The sequence below is a fragment of the Anser cygnoides genome, chromosome 3 (genome assembly GCF_040182565.1).
Source record: "Anser cygnoides isolate HZ-2024a breed goose chromosome 3, Taihu_goose_T2T_genome, whole genome shotgun sequence".
Classification (NCBI taxonomy): Eukaryota; Metazoa; Chordata; class Aves; order Anseriformes; family Anatidae; genus Anser; species Anser cygnoides.
The window spans coordinates 36,966,601-36,988,407 of NC_089875.1; positions in this window are offsets into that span (position 1 = coordinate 36,966,601).

The window sequence follows — 21,807 nt, forward strand, 5'->3', positions numbered from 1 at the left end:
TTGCAGGAGCTAGAATGACAAAGAAACTTGATTTTTGTATGTGGTATTCTTTACAAACTTTTTTTTCTTGTTTTTACAGCATCCTTTAAGCCATGATATCATAATGCAATATCATATAATGTGTGGAGACAAATTTTCATATTATGGTAAGCCTACACACTGCCTGCTATGATGTGATATTGTCTCCAATAGTTTGTCTAGAAACAGCTGGATGATGACAAAAATGATAATGCTGCTAATGCTAAAGAGGACAGTGATGATGATGATAATTTCCATAGGCCTTTACAGATAACGTATAACAAAAGGACATTGCAAACTTTATACCTTCAATATCTTTGTCTACAGCTTAAAGCAAGTGACATGAATGTGTGGTTTTTTTATTATTATTTCTAATTAAATCTTTTTAATTTTTTAATTATACAAATAACCCTTGGTGAGTCCAGTTGGATAATCTAGGGCTAACCAAGAAGAGAAATTTCTTCTATCAGTGCACAGTTTAACTGACTAACTACTTAGAAATTCAACATTTGCAAAAATGCAAAACAGGTATCTTAGGAAAATCCTCTGAGTTTTGCAGTTCATTTTTACTTTCTCCCATTGTCCGGACTTCCAGTACTGAAGAGATCTCTCTCTCTTCCCTCTGTAACTAGAGATTTTCTGTAACTCTTTTCCACTTTCTTTGACTACTTATATAACTTGAAGAAGGTGGGTAATGAATAAAAAAAGGTGGTGATCATAACAAAGATCAGTTTCCTTCCTAATTGTTTCTGTATCACAGCATGTTCTTTGAGGATGGCATATTCACTCTCCCAAAGGGTTCACCTATCCAATTTTGTGACCAAAAATTTGCATGAAATGTGTTAAAACAAGTTAGACAGTTGGGTGAAATTCTGTTGATAAATTCTAACACATACTAATAAAATTAAACATTTTATTCCAATTAGAAGATGAACTTCAAAAATAATATTATTTATTCTATTTTGCTGGGGTTCTTCCAGACTTCTAATTAGAAAATTATTTATTGCCACCCTCGAAACTATAACCACAATTGTTCTTAAAACAAATATGGATAAGTATGTTTGCAAGGAGAAGGTGGTACAGGGAAAGAGAAGAGTTGCATAAAACTAGGACAGGTTATTCACATTTGAAGTGAGTAAACTTTGCAGTGAAAAACAGAATGTGAGACAAGAGAACTTAGCAGGAAGATCTACTGCTATAGACAGAGTGGACGTGGAGTTCATCCATCATTGCTTCCCTGTAGAAGGTAATTCAGATAGAAGCATCAAGTCCCCTATAGTCATGCCTGAGAGTCAAACCACTACAAAAATTAGAGGACAGATGAATGGCATCTAAACCCATTACATTTAAAAAATATCCTTTTGACATGAAAATAAGAAAATAACAGTGTTTCTTCAGTGAACTGAGATAAAGGTGGATTTACTTTATATTGCTGGATATTTTTAATAAGCTGCATCAAAAGCTAATAAACAAGATGGTTTGACTGAAATTTCTGTTACTAGATCTAATTCTGCAATGAGCAGACCGTGTAGTAGTTTAAGAGGTGGTATGGATCTGAAAGGCCACCATTACTTTTGGGCATAAAATACAGACAAGTGATCATTTACTCATGCATACAACTGTTACAGGCTCACGTACTACTCCTGTGAATATATACTTCATTCAGGAATATGACGTATCCACATTGTTTGGCAAACCACATAGTCAGAACTAGTGCGATGTGCTAAATTTCAATTTCTTAATAAAAGTTATAGAATCACAGAACCAACTAGGTTGGAGAAGACCTTCAAGACCATCAAGTCCAACCATCAGCTTGACCTACCAAATCCCATCACTAAACCATGTCCCTTAGTGTCACGTCCACGTCTCTTAAATACCTCCAGGGATGGCAACTCCGCCACCTCCCTTGGCAGCCCATTCTGATGCTTGACCACCCTCTCTGGGAAAGCATTCTTTCTGAAGTCCAAACTAAACCTCTCCTGGCACAACTTGAGGCCACTGCTTTGCATCCTATCGCTTGTCACCTGAAAAAAGACGCCAACACCCTCCTTGCTGCAAGCTGCTTTCAGGCAGTTGTAGAGCATGACGAGGCCTCCCCTCAGCCTCCTCCTCTCCAAACTGAACAGCCCCAGCTCCCTCAGCTGCCCCTCACAAGCCTTGTTTGCCAGTCCCTTCACCAGCATGGTCACTCTTCTCTGCACACACCTGAGCAACTCAACATCCTTCTTGGAATACGGATCCCAACACTGAACACAATATTCACGGTCCAGTTGGAAAAGATTTTCAAGATCATCAAGTGCAACCACCGACCATCAGCCTCACTTACCAAGTCCCTGGTATGAATCCTTGAAAATGTTTAAACTGTTTGACAGCTAGTTAAATAAAGTGAATGCTTAATATATTGAACAACAAATGCTTGCTATGTAATAGTTCATATTAATTTCCTGTCACCCTGATATTTCAAAGTATGACTTTCTGTCAAAGCTAAATACTTGAGATATTTTCAAAACAGTTTTCTGCTCCTATAGGAATATATTATCCTATCATAAATAAATACTTTAATCATGAATAGAGCTAAGAACTTGCTATTCATATTGACAGGGCCAAAGCATGTATCACCCTAAATTACTGTATTATTTATTTTAGGAGAAGAGAAATCAATACATCTTATCTGGTGTGAGATGGAAAGATTCCAGGGAAACATGTAAGCAGAGAAAAATATGCTGGATACAACTTCAGAGGATAAGAGAACAACAGAAGGTACTCTAAAGAGACGTTAAATAAATTAGACAGAAACACAAGAAAAACTCTTTGAGGAAAAAAAAATTTAAAGTTCAAAGAGTCCATTACTAAAGATGCTGCAAAGGTCATACAATATTGATAAAGATTTTAGTTTTTAAACCAGGGAACTGTTATTGTTAGCTAAACACTAGTTAACCTAACGCATAAGCTAATATGATTACTGATTAATAATATTCTTACTGAAGAAAATAATACAAATAATAGATGTGATGAAAAATATGGTCCTTACTGATGACAACTCGAGCTTTTTATTTCTTTGAAGGGACTACCGAGAGCTAATTAAAGGTCCTCCAGATTTTTTTAATTATTATTATTTTTTGTATTTGCATTTGCATTTGAAGTGGCATTTGGAGTATAATATCAAGACTGTCATCAACAGAATTCATTGATGGTTTAGAGAATTCCCCCAAAATAAAACTCAGAGTTAATGGACATCAGGCATTACCATCTTATATGACTTAGACAGACATAAAACCATTGCGTAGGTTAGTAATTTCTCTCTTGCTTCCTCTTTGGTCTCGAGATTAGCATTGGACATTTCCTCTTCATCCCCAAAATTAGAAGATTCCACTAAGCTTTCATCTGAAAGTCCCTGTTTAATCTTTGTTTCTCAGAGCCTCCCTGAAACAAAGTCTTGAATGAAAGGAATCTGATTACAAATCACTCCAAATAACACTAGAATCCTTTGCAGAAGGTGCAGATATATGAGGGATTTTATTTCATTTAATGGAAAGAAAGAAATGCCTTTACCACTTCAAAAATGACTACTGCAGTTCAGTTACATGTCAAGGTATAAGAATATTTCCCTTTTTGGATACCTACATTTTTAAGTGTAAGGTTTGGGGTTTTGCTCTGTAAAAGCACCTGATCTCTGTAAAAGCATCTGCACCTGGTGTACTAATAGTTCTTTTTCCCTTCCCAGCTTCTCTGAGCCCATTTCTCAACAGCTGATTGCCAGGAGAGGCACCTCATAACCCACCTTTTCCCTCCTGCCAAACCTGAACACAAGATTCAGCATAAATGCTACTAGGACAAAAAGAACATTTCCTCACATCCCTGCCATGCTAGGCACAAGTTGAGAGGCTGGCCCCAGATGAGCACACTCTTCTGCTAAGACAACTTAAGCAACAAGCTAGAAACTATCCCACTACGCAATAATCTGTTTGAAGAACAATACAGTACTAATGTTGCCAGCAGCAATGAAACTATATTTATCATTACGTGTCTCCTTAGGTTTAGATTTCAGTGAAAAAACTCCCCAGAAGCAGAAATCTCTTAGATGGGTTACATGATAAGCAATGATACCACTACCACATTAACGTCATTTTAACCAACTTCTTGATACACTTTGTGAACTACATGCACTTTTCTTTCTGATTTCAGTGACTCTACCAAGCTTCCCTACAGCTGACAGGCCAGGTAGATTATTTCATTTTCTGGATGTTGTCCATTTAACTTCATCAATCTTCCATCCAGGGCAAAAGTATGGATTTATGATTCTCATCTCCAAAAGGAAAATTATTTTTTGACTTTCTCTAGATGTTATGGATTAGATTATGTTACACCCTTTAAGGTTTAGTACAAAAACAAGCAAACAAAACCACAAGGGAAAATATTGTCACATGAAACAAAACTTCTGGTTTTAGGACTAAATAACAGACATTTATGTTGTTGCTACGATACTGTCATTAAGAACTGTTGCAAGCAGGGGAGGAGATGCTCAAAGAACATTTATAAAAATAAAAAGAACAGACCAGGCTCTTTGGATCCCCAGTACCTAAAAATGGAGGTAACTTCATTCAGTTCTAGGTCAGGATCTCTTTTGTAATTTTAGGTTACTTGTGGAAAAGAGAAATTGCACTTGCTAGACAATCTAAGACATGGTTTACTAAAAAAAGTTGTGAACAGGAAGACCTTGAATCAGAAAAGGTGCTTTCTAGGCTGAATGAGCATTTCTCTTTGAATACTGCTGAATTCTAAGCTAAATTAAAGTCTGCACACCTTACACTGTCTCCTAAACACATCTTTTTTTTTATTCTCAACTATTTTCTTTATTTCCTCTTGTTGTCCCATTACTTTCTTTGTGCTTCTCTTTCTTGTAATACTTTCTTCCACCAATTTTCACATTTGATTTTGATAACTAACCACAGTGGGACATCCTGCGCTATCCAAACTCTTTATGCCATTAAGCCTCACATATCTCAAAGCAGTTTGTAAATACATGTGTTTTGATACAAAATCTGGGGTCCACAGAGATATGCAAGTGTTTTCTGAGACTTTACAATGAGAGACAGTTGAGTCAGGTGTAAAACCTTTGTCCTTTCATCCTCAGCTTTCTGTTGAAGTGGCCAGTCTCTGTTGCTTCAGTTCTTGCACAAAGTCCTATGGCCTGATCCAAAGGAGTTGCTGGGATTCCTTTTTTAACTATAGTGGCTGTAGAAAAAGGAAATAGCCCCTGAGGCTTACATTATAGCCTCGTATAATGGGTATTCAACTGTCCAGTCCCCATTGATACCAACACAACTGCTGTGGCTGAAAATCTACATTTGACTTCACAATTTCATTGCATCTCATTTTTCACCGTTTATTCAGCTGCTAGACAGGCCACTACTGACAGCAGACTGAGCAGTAGTAGCAAAAGAAAAAATGCTGCCAAATTCACTCCCGTCTTAATGAATTTTGATTGATGATATGGAACTGACAGTGTACAATGTCATCCTACTGAAAAGCAGTTTCTTTCCAGCCTCTAGATTTAGCACCATATTGCTCCACAGCGTCAGGCTGATCAGATCATGTTAATAGTGAGCCAAAACCTAATCCTTTTGAAATCAAAGGCAGCTTTAGTATTAAGTTTAATGGACCATCAGGGTGGGTTAATGGAAAAGGTGAACATAGCAGAAACATAGAAAAGTAGAGAAAGAAGTGTCTGACAAAAAGCTCTTCTGCATGTGCCAGTGATTGAATGCTGCAGAGCTAAATGATAGACTACATTATACAGGGATTTGAAAACAGCCTGCAGAAAACAGCTTTAATTCCTAGCCTCTGAACATGGAAAAAAGGCTACAGACAGACTTAGGAAAGAATATTTAAAATAATGCTTGAGGAAATAATGGATTTTTCTGTTTATTGGGAAATTATGGGGGGAAAAAAGAGCTGTGAATCAAAAATGGAGATTTTCTAAACTACAAAAAAAATGGCATATACGTATGGCAATACGTATTTTTAATGTGATAAGGATTTAATCTTTCATTTCAACATTTTTTTTCTGATTTCAATCATTTAAAATGTTTCTGAATGTTTTAAAATCTGAACTAAATTTCCATGAGAACTCGCTTTTAATAAAAAATTTAAAAACATTCATTGCAAATTGATTAAATGAAATGCTTCCCCTATTTTAAAGAGATTATTTTTATGGGCAAAAGTAGTATTTCTTGATATTTCACCTGATATATTTGGAAAAGTAGAGCACTTGTTGGCAACAAGTCCTTTTATTAGGCTTCATACTGTTTGGGGAATGGCTTCAGATTCTTACTCTGATGTGAAAGATTTGTTAAAAATCAAAGAATTTCAAAAGTATCCCCATGTCAAAAAAGGTATCTTTCTTTTGGGAAAAAAAAAAAAACACGGAGCAAATTTCTTACCATTTGGTACTTAATTACATTTTTTTAAAAAAAAAAAAAGAAAATTCCTGATACCTTAAATACTCATAAAAAAAAAAAGTTATGGAACAAACTGACCGTTTATTTACAAACCTGTGACATGTCCTGCGGTTTACATAGAATATTACATGTTCTTATGTAATAGCTATTCCTACATAAAGCATACTGCAAGAGCTGTGAAGACAATAGACAACCTGCAGTGAAAATAACAAAGCATCTACCACAGACATGCAGTCCCTAGCAATCTGGCAGAGTCCAGGAGTCTCATTAGCAGTATCAGATAGAGGAAAACACCTTCAAGATTGTCTTCCTTTCAGATGTTAATCTAATTTCCACCTTCCAGTAAGAGATGATGAGAATTCACTGACCTGGAAAAGTGAGTCGTTGCAAGGGGAACAGATAAAAGTCACAGTCTCTGTTTCATCTCAACTATATTTCTTCTTATGAATTTCATTGCTCAATTTAAACCACATTTATCCAGACTAATGTAACAAATATTCTTGAATTTCCACATGATGTAAAATACTCTGAGTTAACATTCCATATAATCTCTTTCTCACTCTAGTGTAGTTTCTGAATGATTTCATGCTATGAGGAATGTCTTAGACACTTAATTCTGAGCAAATGCATCTATGTAGGTTGAGATAGGGATCTTTTTGTATGTATTTATTCTGCATCGAATACAATGTCGTTGTGCTATGTAAATGCCTGACAGGTTGCAGCCTTATATCTTGCCTACAATGGGCCCAATTTAAATATCTCTTACATTGATTTAACTGCACTGGAATCAATAGAATTCCTCTTGATTTTCATTAGTGTACTGTAAGAGGCAGGGATCAGGCTCAGTATCTTGAATACAGAAACCTTTGTTGTTGTTTAAAAGGACTGCAAACAGAGTCCAGTGAAAAGAATGTAATTAGCGTCATTCCAGGCTGACATTCCCTTTTGTTGTGTTCTCCATTTTTTTTTGTTTCAAACCAGCCTATAGCTGAGGGCTACGGGTCAGATTTTTCTGTAGTACTAAACAGCCAAAGAGAGGAAAGCAGGTAAAATTAATTATGTAAAAATCCTTGCAACTCTACTGAAATTAACCAGACCACATGGAGGTTAGAATTTACTTTCAGAAGGCTGGAAAAATATAGTGAGTGACATTACGTTTTCAAATTCAGGAAGACAGAAAAAAAGGAATTCCGACATGTTGTACAGAGGCAGTCCAAATGTTGTAGATTCCACCCTATCTTTGACTAAGTTTTATGTCTCCTACTAAATTCAAATATGACTAGTATCCATGAAGAATCATCAGAATCATGACCTTAGAGCTCAGACTGGAGATAGTGTAAAGTGAAGATTAAAGACATCAGTTTATTAAGAAAGGCTGAACCTTGCCTACGGCAGAAGGAGTGAATGAGTCAACTGCATCTAACGATGATACTTGTTGAAAGGACACATGCATCTCTAAGCCCTTGGAATCTATAAGGACAGAGTGTTTTAATTAGGCTGCAGGGAAAAAAAATATATATATGTATGTATATATATATATATACATATCCAGGACATATCTTCCAGTTCCTAAAACTTCTTCCTCATAGTTGTTTAGCATCCCTTTGTGCCTTGCATTGACTGGAATTTTGAAGTCATTGCATTGCAGTGTATTTGCTTGTCTGTGCTCAGTACATGATGACTAGTACTTTTTGCTTCTGCAAAACTGGTAGGGTTTATCACCAAAGCAGAGATTTATTGAAAATATCTCCAGGACACCTGGCCAGCTGCCACCTCCCTTCAAACAGTCTTTATGTTATACCACGGTGAAATCCCAGCACAGCACTATCCCTATGCTGCTCCATTTGGTTTTGTATCCTCAGACCCCCCAGCTTCCTCCACACAACACCCAAAGGCATGAAGCATAATTTCATGTTCCTGCTACAAAAACACTGTTCTGAGTGGATGCTACATAGTCCCCACATTATTTCAAGCACTTTAAACTGAAAATAAACAAATAAAATAACAATTCTGCCTTACAACCACATGGGGCCCAGAGAAGACACAAAGTCAAGTGCCTTGGAGTTTGGACATAGCTTGCCTCACTTGGTCTGACAGACAAAAAAATGGTTACTGGCATTATGTTACTTAGCAGCACAGATGTAGCCACTGGGGCCAGGATTTTATTCCAATTAATGGTAATCAGGGATAGAAACGGAAAGAGAAGCATTTATAAGACCCTCCAAAAAACTCACAAAAGATCTGCCTTTGCTGTTGTAGCATGACAAAACTGAGACAGGGAAGAAAGAAGGTGTGTGATGTGATAACAACTTAGATAGCATTTCATCCCTAATTTCACAGAGAATAAAATCTTATTTAAATAAATGTGCAATGCATCTCCTTTGGAATGCAAAGTGTGTGCATCAGAGAGATACAAAGCAGTTGTTCAAGGAATGTCAGGATTTTTTCTGTTTGGCAGAGTGGGTCCAAAGAGGTCTGAGCTTTTCTTGCCTGGGATTCTTTTTAATCTGCTTTACAATTGTTTTCCAAAACACTATCCAAAATGCCACCACAGAAGAGAAAGATGGGGATTTTGAAAAATACAGGGGAGAATTCTGGGAGCTGACTCTTTCCCAAGAGTCAGCTGCATCTGACACTTTGACTGAATTAAAACTAATGAATCTTCACAGGAAGAAAGGCATAATGAACAATTGGCAGTTATACAGTGACCAGCAGAAAACCAGAGAAGATGAAGCTTACCATTAAGAGTTTTCTGTCTCCGTGGTGCAATGAGATGCTGCGAGAAGCTGTGGACCAATTCCCGCACATTGTAAGTCTGGGAAGCACAGAGCAGTATCTGTGTAGATGGAAGCTGCTTCTTACTGTGCACTGCAAAGATGGAAAAGCCCTTACTGACCTCTTCGAGGAACCTGGGGTCACAATAAACTTTGGAGGCAAGTCAGCTCTTCTGACCAAGCAGTTTACCAGTATCTCAAGGACTACCATCTCATTTGAGCATACAAAGGAGTATTTTGAGTTGCAAAGCTATTTCACCTCAGAGAGACGGCCAGAAATCATTCTGTCTTCACTATGCTGTAGGCTCTGCAAATGTCATCTAGGTCCTGAAAAAAAAAAAAATCAACTTGAAGCTCATTAAGGGCTCACTTTTGTAACGATTTTGACACTGTCAACACTTATTCACCCAAAAGAAGGTGAGAATCTTCTCAAAGTACAGACTGCACGAACATAATAGGATAAAGGTGGCAGTCTTTCTTTTGAAGTCTGTTTTAAAAACTCTTTATGTGTACTATAGAAAAACTTTAATTTGAAGCTTATCTTTAACAAAATCAGTACTTGGAAGGCTTGGCGAATTGTCCTGTGTTTAGACAAGGAAGACATTTTTCCCACTGCTCATTACGAAGTAGGAAAGGACTTTTCAATTCTCAATTCTGTGAGTTTTAAAAGGACTGTAAGAACTAAGATTTGAAGATAGACCATTAGACTATTAGTGCTTCTGAAGCAAGTGCAGATGCTGTACTGAGTCTTTTAGTAAACAATAATTCTTACTGAGGAACACCATATCCAGATTGTTGATCATTGAAAATGCCTGCTATTTCCTGAAAAGTCAACATTTTTCAAACAAAGTGGTTGAATCAGGTAAAGGTAATCTCCTTCAGTTAAGGCAAAAACATGAGGTCAAATCATTAAAGCTGATGTATATCACTGAGAAATCTATTTCCACTTTTTCTGTTTTGCCATTATAACTTTTTAGACAGATAAGAATTACATTTATGGATTTGACAACAGTTTTTCATTATTATTGTTGTTATTATTATTATTTTAACTGACCCTTCAATGAATGTGTTATTTAATAAATACAAAATGAGACTATTCTAATTTTAAGTCTGTACCATAAAGCAGATTATGGAAGAAATATAAGTATTATTCAGACAACAAAAGTGACTCCACATCATCCCTATCTTCATCATCTTAGAGGAACATAAAAACTGCCACCAGGCAGTTCCCATCCCGCATATAAATGTAACCAGCATCAAGGAACAACAGTTGTAACTACTTTTTTTCCCTGCTACTGAACTAGCCAATATATTTTTGACAACGCATGAAGTTTCTGAAGCAGTAGGATATATTATTTTACCTAATGGTGAATCTTGGAAGCAAATAGTATTCAATTTGCTGATACAATCAAGTGATCTATTTCACGGACTACAGCTGATAAAATCAAGTTATCTATTTCAGTGACTACCTTTACTGCACTTTTTCTGCTATTGCAACAGTCACCTTGTCTTTTCCTGCGTTTGAGCATTTATTATTGACTGAAAAGTTTCAGGAGTTTTGTTCTTAGAAGCTGAGCTAGAAGTATTTTTACGTGCTGTCTTCCACCTGACAGCCCAACATAAGCAGCTGGGAATCTTCTGCATAAATTACTGTAAGCCCTATGGCAACTGTTGCTATCTTTACTGGTCCATGTAAAATCATTTCTCCACTCATGACAGAAAGTGCACAGCTTTTTCTTCTCTTTAGGGCATGTACCTAACTTGTTGATGGAATGTTACCATCACAGTCACTGTCATGCTCATTGTCCCTGCAGGGATGTAATTTGAGGCACTAAAAATACATTAATAGTTAGATCCAACTTGAGGCCATGATAACTGTGTTTCACAGCCTCCGCTACTGGCCAGTGAATTCTAGATATCACACATAGTGCAAAAACAGTATGTAGCCAAAAACAGATTTATGGGGTATTATCATCCTTAAATACACAGATCATTGACTACATACAGCAATCCTGGCTGCATTTCTTTTGGATACAGAAAAGCTTCACTGAAAATACACTTCAGACACGGTTTGTGTTTTTTAAGTGGTAGTTAAAAGTCACTCTATATGCAGTTTGAAAATAAATGTACAGTCCTTTGATTCTGAAGGCACTGCACAAGTGTAACTTGCTTATTTGTATACATAGCTTTCAAACACAGATAGGAAGGCGGTGAAAACTGAAACAGATTTCTGTAAAAATATTTCTGACTTCATTACTCAGAAGTCTCTCCTGGGAAAGTAAGTGCACCCGAGACAGTTCACAGTATCCGGCTGTAAGCTGGCTTCTACTGTCTGCAAGTGCTGGTGTAGGGAATTTTCCAAGAAGATAGATGAAATCTTCAGCTCTCATCTCCCTGGTTTTAGATATATTTCCACTTCATTACTGCTCTGAAATTTGTACCCAGCCCTTGTCACAACCTGACTGGAAACCTATCTTATTCCTTCTAGGTCTATCACACACCTCTAAGCTTCCCTCATATAATTTGCTCAGCAGTTCAGAGCTCAGAGCACACCAAAGCTCCCTCGTGACCAACATCCTCCTCTATTTATCACCTCAGATTGCTGAGCTTGTGTGAAATTTCCAGCAAGTCATCTAAGAACAAACTTCTTAGTCCAACCAGAAGGAGCTGTCTTGGTACCATGCTTTAAGGCCTACCATGAGCTCAGTACTCACCCAGCCTTTGTGATAAAACGTAGCAGTGTCAATATACAGGCTCCCTCCTAGCGATTTTGAGCTAGGAGCACTCACTCCCTCCTGCTCCGGATAGCCAGACAGCCAGTGGCTCCAGATAGCCACTGCCATGGGCAGCCTCTGGCTTGTGTCCAGCTCCTGGAGGGGGGAAAGGAGGCAAGCCTCTGTGACCAGCAGTGATCGTGAACAGATGCTGTCAAGCGTAGGACGTGGGCTGGCCTGTCTGTCACCCCTCTGCAAAACGCAGGGACGTGGAGAATGGACCCAGGTTGTATATAAAACTAATGGGAGTCCTGGGAAGAGCAGAATTTCAGTCATTCTGCTGTAAAATGCAAAGGAGCAGAAGAAAAACAGCCAAGACACTGGGAGAGACAGCCTGGCTCTGCTGAGTGTGTTTCCAAGTGAAACAAACTTCTCTTTTAAATTTTAAAAGAACACTTGTAAGCCAGGTTGCTTTTCAGAAGTTCTTGAAGCTTTAATAATAATAAGAGATTGACCAAAAAAAAAAAAAAAACCACTAAAAGTTCAATGCTTTTCATCTTTGAAAGTCAGTAGGTATTAATAAAAACACTGTACTGTACTGATTAAAAAGATTTGAAGAAGCAAAGTTTTCTTCTTCCAGCTTATTCTGCAAAAAGGCCTTCATAAACTCTGCTTTTTGCTGTGAGAACTGGTGGAAGACAGGAACAAAGTGAGGTTGCCTAAAAATTTGAAAGTATTGCCTGATGATTGATTGATCATGCTTGATTGATAATACCTCCAGGTGATTCTGCAAACCAGAAAATCCTGTGCTGATCCCGCACTGACCGATTACTGAGGTGTGTGGGATAGACAAATTGCTCGCCTGTGTTTACAGCCTAACAGAAGAAACCCACCTTTCAAATAAAAATGTCACAGAGTGGGAAAACAAACATATGGCCTTGGCAGAGAATATTGCTAAGGTGTGTATTCCAGCAAGGGAAATTTATGTTTTTGTGTAAGACTAAATATTAAATTGAGCACAAAATGTTAAAAATGTATTTATGATCTTTAATATGTTTTTAGGAAAAACTTATTACCAGTGTTATTTTCTGTTGTTATTGATGGAGGTGGTGTTACTGTTGTTTTGTTTTTATTGTTATTGCTGTAGTGAAATTCTTTCCTCCATGGGTCAAAACAGCCTTATATTTGAGCCACTGACTCAGTTATTAGATTATATAAAATTCATTCATTTGCTCTAGTCAAATATCGCATACATTTATTTACTAAAATATAAAGAGATGTATTCAGTCTTCTGAGGAGAGACCTTAGAAAAAGGCTTTTTGTTTCTGGTTATATTATGGAAGCAAGTCCCTAGATTTTATATATATAACAGATTTTGGATGAGGATTAAGAGTCTGTAACAAGAAACGTGCAACTCCACTGGCCCTGGAAGCTTGTTAGAGCAGCAGTAGGTTAACTTTTTGTGATGCTCCAGGGACTGCTTCGTGCACACTGACCTTTGAGCACAGGGCAGCCGGCTGGAAATGTGCATTGACTATCATTGAAAAGCCTTCATTGAACTCTGGCAGCAAACTGAGGCCAGCACAAAACTTTGAGGCAAACCCAGTACGTTGAAGGCAGAGTGATCTTTGCCTCACCATTACCTGAAAGCCCATGGGCTCAGTTGGTCCTGAGAGACACAGCTTTGGAGCTGCAGAGCTCTATTACCCCAGGGGAAGCAGCAAGGGTCATTTTGCTGATGACTTGATGGATATAAAAAACAGCCCTCAGGAGAATTCTAGCCTTGAAACTCATTAGAGCCTCAGCTCTGAAGGCTTCTGAGCACCTGGAGAACCTCAATGCAAGAGGCAGTAACGACAGGGGCCTAATAAAGCAAGACTCCAAGTACCTTGCACAGCAGGAATAGATTCTTGTTCGAAAAATCAATCTTATTCAGATAGCTTTATAAAATTAGTTAGTAAATATGATGAAGCAGCACATCTGGCTAACAATTATGGCAGGAGGATATTCAAAAATCAGATTTAATGAAGACAGATTTAGTCTCACAGTCTATTTAAATGTCAGAAAGAGAGATATGATTCCAAGATTGACTCTCAAACGCCAACATGAAAGATCTGGTTGCCTCAAAAGAAATTGTTAAAAATGTGTGAAGTTCAGCAGCTGGTTTCAGCCAACAGGGAGATGGTTTCAGGTTCAAGAAATAGCATCCTACGAATTACACTTCATTTTTGTTTTCCTGCTGAGAAACTTAAATTTTGGATAGACATTCTCTTGGGAAAAATCCCATGAATTATGATAAGCACATTGCCTTACTTTATAGCTCCAACAGTGAGTTCTGAATGCATGTGCTGTCATTATTTGAAGGCAATATAAGGACAGGTGGGGTTTCCTGAACTGGAAACTAATTCAACCTAATAACAAAATGGCAACAGTAAGGTCTCGTTGTTGCTCAGTTATAACTTGATGCTTATATTTCTGTCTAAGCGTCAATCTTTAAAAGTTCATGAGGACCACATGAGAATTCAGTTATTGGATCCCGATTTCTGGTTCACTAGATTGTCACTCGAGAATTTAGCCTGCCACATAGTGAACTCTCTGGAGTGCATATCACACAACACTACCCAATCCTTGGCATTTTATAAATGGCCTATTCCATCGCTGTGCTCTCAAATGGCCATCCATTTCTTTCTTTCCTTCCTTCCTTTTTTTCCTTCTTTCTTTCCATTCTTTTTTATTCTTTCATTCTTTCTTCCTTCCTTCCTCTCATTTCATTAAATGGAGACAAAAGGTAAATTTAGATAATAATAAAATACTTTTTGGATCTCTTGGAATAAAAAAAAAATCTGTTTGGAAACAGGCTTTTTATTATCATTATTCTGATTTTCACAGCAGTTTTATTTACTTGTTTTCAGTACTGCATAGTTTCTTATCATATAATGAAGAATACCACTTATTCTCTTTGTTATACACTTGTTTCCTTTGTTCCTGTAGAAGTATTTTTTGTACATAATAAAAAAATCCTCTTCCAGATGCATCACTTTTGCTACTGTGAGCAGAAAATTTTTAAGGTTTGAAGTCCATTTTGGAAGATCAGAAAAGGCTGCCTGTTCAGTCCTAAAAGTGTCCAGGTTCTTAAAAGTTCATAGAACTGGTAGGATGAAGAAATGAAAGCAGAGACCTGGAGTGCATGTGGCATTAATAATGAAATATGGATCTTTTCACCTCTGTGTTACTGATTCAAAACGAAAGCTGCTACTCTGTGATCATTATTCAGTGACCCATATGAAATGTGTGGATGACCTCCATCTAGTTCCTAGTAGATATTTGTCTGTTTTGTAAAAGCAAACACCAGGGCTAGTGCCCTGGTTAGGAGTTTCAACAGAGTCGCTGATAACTGCTCTGCCACTGCTATTGTAATTGCTCAGTCTGTATTTTCACTTTCTGAATTTGTTAGCCTGGTACCTTGCAGGAGCAGGAGATTGACTTTAAAAAAAAAAAAAAAAACACTAAATGATGTGAAGCCACATGCTAACTTAGATGGCACAAGGAAATCTGTTCAGCGCAAACGACTGCTGAAGCAAAGCTTCTGTGATATGATTTTTCCTTGCTTTAGTCTGATGTTCTTATCCTTCACAACACCTGTTTCAGTAACTTTGAAAGACTTCAGAAACCTCTCATTACACAGTCAGTGGTTCACCTGGGATTAGCACTTCAGTTCCTTTGATATAATCAGTAAATTGCAGTATGCAGCCCATGATAGAACTACCAATATTTGTGAAAATAGGAGGAACAAAACCCTGAGACCTCATGAATTTTTGGCTGAGTAAAGAACCTAAATTCACATCCAAGATTTTCTGGTGTTAGAGTCTGAAGGAAATGTTTGACAGAATGTCTTTAGGGAATGGATATTCATGAGCACCTACATACATCCATTCCAGAAAAATGTGTTCAAAATCACACTGAAGTCTTCAGAAAGTCTCCCATTACATTCAGTGGACTTTGAGGCAGGGTAAGCAATACAGCACAGAATCACTGTAATTCTCTTTAACATGAATGCTCTATGTGGTCACAGACAGATGACACTTGTAATGGCACAGAAGGAGAGAGAGCCATTCTGTTGGGGAAGCTACTTGCACATGGCATAGTAGATTAAGGATTTTTGTTCCTGTGATGCTAGGACACTGCTTTGTTTTCCTCTTGGAAAACATTACAGTAAATCTTAACAGAAAGGAGTGTGATAATTAAAGGGTGACTGGTTTTCTTGAATGCAAAATGAAAAAAAGTCAGTGATGAGCCTACAGGTGTGATCAATTATTGTTTTCATTTTTCCCAGCAAAACAAGGATCATCCTACTACAGAAGAATTTGTATCAACCCACTGCTGCTAACACTCCTGGGCACACCACATTAACCCCACACTTCTTTCTTTGACATTTACCTCAACTATAATCACAGCAATTTGCATTCCCAGGGAAATGCAAATCCTTAGGCCATCACTCTGTCCTCTCCCTTTTAGTCTCTCAGGCCTCTGTTAGCCAGACGCTTGAGAGTACTTCTGGCGACAGCAAAAGGAGGAAAGCAAGCATGTGAATGTGAAACAACGTTAACAGGATTTTGGAGAATATTGAAGTAGCTGAAAACCCGTGAAGAACAGAAAGTGATATAGAAACATAGTTCAGCAACAAAGTGTTCACCATACAAATCTTGTAAATAATTAAATCTCATGGACTGTTGACATCTGTTAAAAATGACCTTACTTTTATGATAAGAAATGATTTCTCACAACATTTCCCCAGGATTATAGCATTTCTACCCTGTTATTTGAGGAATAATTCTTCATTCTCTTTCATATCTGAACTTATTTAAAATTTGTGAGTTGCAATAAAACCACTTTAAAGCTGATTTATTACTTCAGGCTTTCAAGCCTAGCAAACTCAAACAACTATTAACAACAACAACCAAAAAAAAGTCCTCCAACAAGAGTGCTTTGCATGCATTCAGCTTTCCTTTGGCTCACCTAGCTCTAAGAGCTTTACACAGACTTGGGTTTTGTACTTGGACTACATTTAGAGATCGTGTTTTGGTGAATTTATTAAAATACTACCAAGAAGCTAGTTATTCCTGCCACATGGGCACTGTATTTGTGCACCTTTGCTTTTCCCAATGTCACCTCCACAGAAGGGAGAAAGCTGAAGAAGTCACATTTGCAAGCAGTGTGGTTTCCTTATTTTTTTCAGACTATACGAGATAAAAGATTTATGCAGTCTGTGTGAAGTCCCAGTATGTTTGAATTGTTTAATTGCTTCAAAAACAGGGGAGACACACCTGACTTTTGGCCTCTAGCTGGCAGTGCTAACTGCATGAACACAGGTGCCAGATTTGGACTGTATCTCCTGGTGTGACAGATAACGCGATACAGAGAACAGGTTGAACAAGATTTCATAAAAATGACAAAGCTATCCCCTGAAATAAAGCAACTCATATTATTCGTGTCACTGTGTTTTGTTTGCCTATGTAAATAATCATCCTTCTCTTTTTAAAGACAAACCATGTTTATTTTCTTCTTCCCTTTCTTGGATGACACTACTGAGTGCCAGGAAAAGTATGCATTACTTTTTGACAAGGAAGTAATTCATTGTGTGTTGTTTTATACCCCTATTTCAAGCTCTTCATAGGTAATTCCCAGCCATGCTTCCTGCATGCTTCCAGTGTAACTGGCTTACTGTGGAAGTGAAGATTGTACGTGGGCTCCATAGGCACATAAACAAATTTAGAAAAACAAAACAAAACCAACCAACCAACCCAACTCCACAACAATGGATTTGGACTAACACCTACCACAATAGTTTTCCAGCTAACAGGCTGTAAGGGAACAAGCTCCCGTCTGGCCCCTGCTGAAGCTGTTCTCCTTATCATGCCCTGTCTCAATAACTACCAGAAGAGAGATAGAGAGAGGATATAGACAGAAAAATAAGCACAAGAGTGCATTACCATAGTGAATTCAGCTTTAGTTTTGGCTCCATTCAATTCTTAATTCCAAATATACAGCATGACTCAAATTGAAATTTTTACTCATGGGTGCTTTAACCATTAATTTTGATTGCTTCTGGGAATACCTTCTGGTCCAATTAATATTTAATTGTAACAATATCAACAAGAGGAAAGGTGAATTTCGTCCTCCTCCTCTCAAAAAGACATATCATCAGTTAGAGGGGACAACCAAAATTTGCTGCAGGCTGAGTATTAGAGCTAGAGAGGGACTGGCTGCTGCTATTACTACCTTCTCCTGCTGGCATGTTTTGAAAGACAAGGAGTGCAAGCAGTAGCATTTAAAACACTCTACATTTTAGCTCAAGTCTGCTCTGAGAACTAATCACAAAGCTCAGTGTGCAGATCGCCAGAGACACAGTGATATTAAAAAATAAATAAATAAATAAAAATTGTATTTTATGTGGTGTACCCATCTTATGAACAGAGGACCCAAATGCTTCCAGGAATATTGTGATACTATACTGCCAAACATGGCTAAGTATTTTCTGTTTCCTCATTTCTCATACAACAGATCATGAATGTCTTGTCAGTACTGCAGACATGTCACTGTTTATAGGAATAAGTTACAATTTTTTGTTTGAAGCTGGCTGAGGAAGTAAAAACCTGTGAAGGAAAGCTAAAGGAGATACCTACTGTGGCTGCAGAGCAAAATAATAAATGTAATCCTAGCAAGCTGTTCAATTTATATATTATCATGATTAACAGACTTTACATTTGCAGCTATTTGTTCATTTCCCAAGAAAGGTAATCCAACCCTGGAACAGAAAGATAATACATTTCCTTGAACTACAAACTCATTTCAGCATAATCATGGTAAAGGTTGTATTCTGAAATGTTATCTTGAAAAGGGGACTGAGCAGATTTCTTTACAAAAAAAAAAAATTAAGCAGGACAGTTTGAGTAGAAAGGAACAGATAGAAAATGATATTGTAAGCACTGTGTAATATCCTAACTGTGTCTACAAGACATTTAGTTCTTTCCTCAACATTTCACCAGACCTTCATGCTCTGGCTTGAAGACAAAGTACTTCAAGGTTATTAAAGACATTCACATCATGCTATGTCAACTTAACACATTGCCTTTGATGTCCCGAAAAGGTACCACTATCATAGTTCACCAGTGCATAGCAAAGAAGATGCTTCAAGGATAGGTTGGACATTCTTGAGGAATAAAACTGGTGAGTGACTTGGCAAGAAGCAAGCCAGCAGGGCTGTCTTAAGAAGGCAATAATTCCTCAACTAAATTCCTATGACCAAAATGTCAATTCTACTGACTCTTCTGTCTGAGCTATCAATAACATTGAAGATATGCACAAACTTCATGGAAGGATGGAGTAATATTTGACTGGTGTCACTTTATGAAACAACCACTCTATGAATAAACAAGTGCTTTATGAAACATGCTTTTCATGTCAGCTTCATATATACCTACACAATATATTTTCAACTCCCTCTTTTTTTTTTCTGTTTGAATATTTTTCAGAATGATCACCATTACAGCAGTTATGCAATATTTTCCAGCTCTCTTTTTATGTAGTTATCAAAACTACTTTTCCCAGAACATTAAGTGACTCTCTTGGGTTCCATGAATTTTAAAAATACCACTTCTAGAATTTCAGACATCTACTCATCATTTTCATGTTCTCCATGTATACTGTATGAACCTGCACGTTTTTCATTTGTTTTGTAACGTTCTCATTAAACATCACTTTGTTTACCCTTTGCTCTTTCTCATCTAATTCTTGCTGATAGTTATTTTCTTGCTTCCAGCAGAACTCTTGTTTGATTTCTATGTCCTCATTAGACATTTTTATTGAAAATAAACACATACAGCTGATTATAACTTCCTTTCACCACTTGGAATCTTCATTTGCTTTCTCATTATCACTTTTCTTTCTTATTTCATAGTGCCCAGATTCTTTATTTTTTTTTTCTGCGAGCATCTACAGAGCTTACATACTACCTTTTGTTGTTTTGTTTCCCCTCCATCTTAAATACTTGATTGTTTAAATTTTCATCTCAGATCTTTTCCAAACCTACAATTACAGATGATTCAGTCTTTTTATTATTATTATTTATTTAGGTTTTATTTTATTTTAAGCCTCCTCTAAACTGTGTGGTTTTTAAACGTTGTTCTGGTAATTTTAAATTGCAACATTTTCTTCTATATCATCTCCCAAGCTTTCTGACACAGTTCATGCCTAAGAAATCCTGCTTGAAAAATAATGTATTTCTAAAATATTCTTCCTTTCATAAACACTGTATATAATACAAACCAGTGCTTTGTAGTTTTCAACATTCATATTCCAAAAACAAAGCTTAACTTTATTTGGCTAAAGTTGGCTAAAAATAAAGGGATTCAATCTAACTACACCTTGTAATAGAATCATAGAATCATAGAATATCCTGAGTTGGAAGGGACCCTTAAGGATCATCAAGTCCAACTCTTGATACCGCACAGGTCTACCCAAAAGTTCAGACCATGTGACTAAGTGCACAGTCCAATCTCTTCTTAAATTCAGACAGGCTCGGTGCAGTGACCACTTCCCTGGGGAGCCTGTTCCAGTGTGCAACCACCCTCTCTGTGAAGAACCCCCTCCTGATGTCGAGCCTAAATTTCCCCTGCCTCAGCTTAACCCCGTTCCCGCGGGTCCTGTCACTGGTGTTAATGGAGAAAAGGTCTCCTGCCTCTCGACACCCCCTTACAAGGAAGTTGTAGACTGTGATGAGGTCTCCCCTCAGCCTCCTCTTCTCCAGGCTGAACAGGCCCAGTGACCTCAGCCGTTCCTCGTACGTCTTCCCCTCCAGGCCTTTCACCATCTTCGTAGCCCTCCTCTGTACACTCTCCAATAGTTTCATGTCCTTTTTATACTGTGGTGCCCAGAACTGCACACAGTACTCGAGGTGAGGCCGCACCAGCGCAGAGTAGAGCGGGACAATCACCTCCCTTGACCTACTAGCGATGCCGTGCTTGATGCACCCCAGGACACGGTTGGCCCTCCTGGCCGCCAGGGCACACTGCTGGCTCATATTCAACTTGCTGTCTACCACGACCCCCAGATCCCTCTCTTCTAGGCTGCTCTCTAGCGTCTCATCGCCCAGTCTGTACGTGCAGCCAGGGTTTCCCCGTCCCAGGTGCAGGACCCGGCACTTGCTCTTATTGAACTTCATGCGGTTGGTGATCGCCCAGCTCTCCAACCTATCCAGATCCCTCTGCAAGGCCTTTCCACCCTCATTCGAGTCCACAACTCCTCCAAGTTTGGTGTCATCAGCAAACTTGCTCAAAATACCTTCTATTCCTACATCCAGATCGTTTATAAAAATATTGAAAAGTACCGGCCCTAAAATGGAGCCTTGAGGGACCCCACTGGTGACCGCCCGCCAGCCTGACGCAGCCCCATTTACCATAACCCTTTGGGCCCTGCCCGTTAGCCAATTGCTCACCCATCGTATGATGTTTTTATTTAGCTGTATGGTGGACATTTTGTCCAGTAGGATCCTATGGGAAACCGTGTCAAAAGCCTTGATGAAGTCCAAAAAAATCACATCAGCTGGTTTCCCTTGGTCCATCATACGGGTGATCTTATCATAAAAGGAAATCAGGTTAGTTAGGCAGGACCTGCCCTTCACAAACCCATGCTGGCTGGGACCAATGACTGCTTTGTCCCCCAGGTGAGCCTCAATAAGTTCGAGAACCATCTTCTCCATGATTTTACCAGGCACTGACGTGAGACTGACAGGCCTGTAATTGCTAGGGTCTTCTTTCTGACCCTTCTTGTAAATCGGCACAA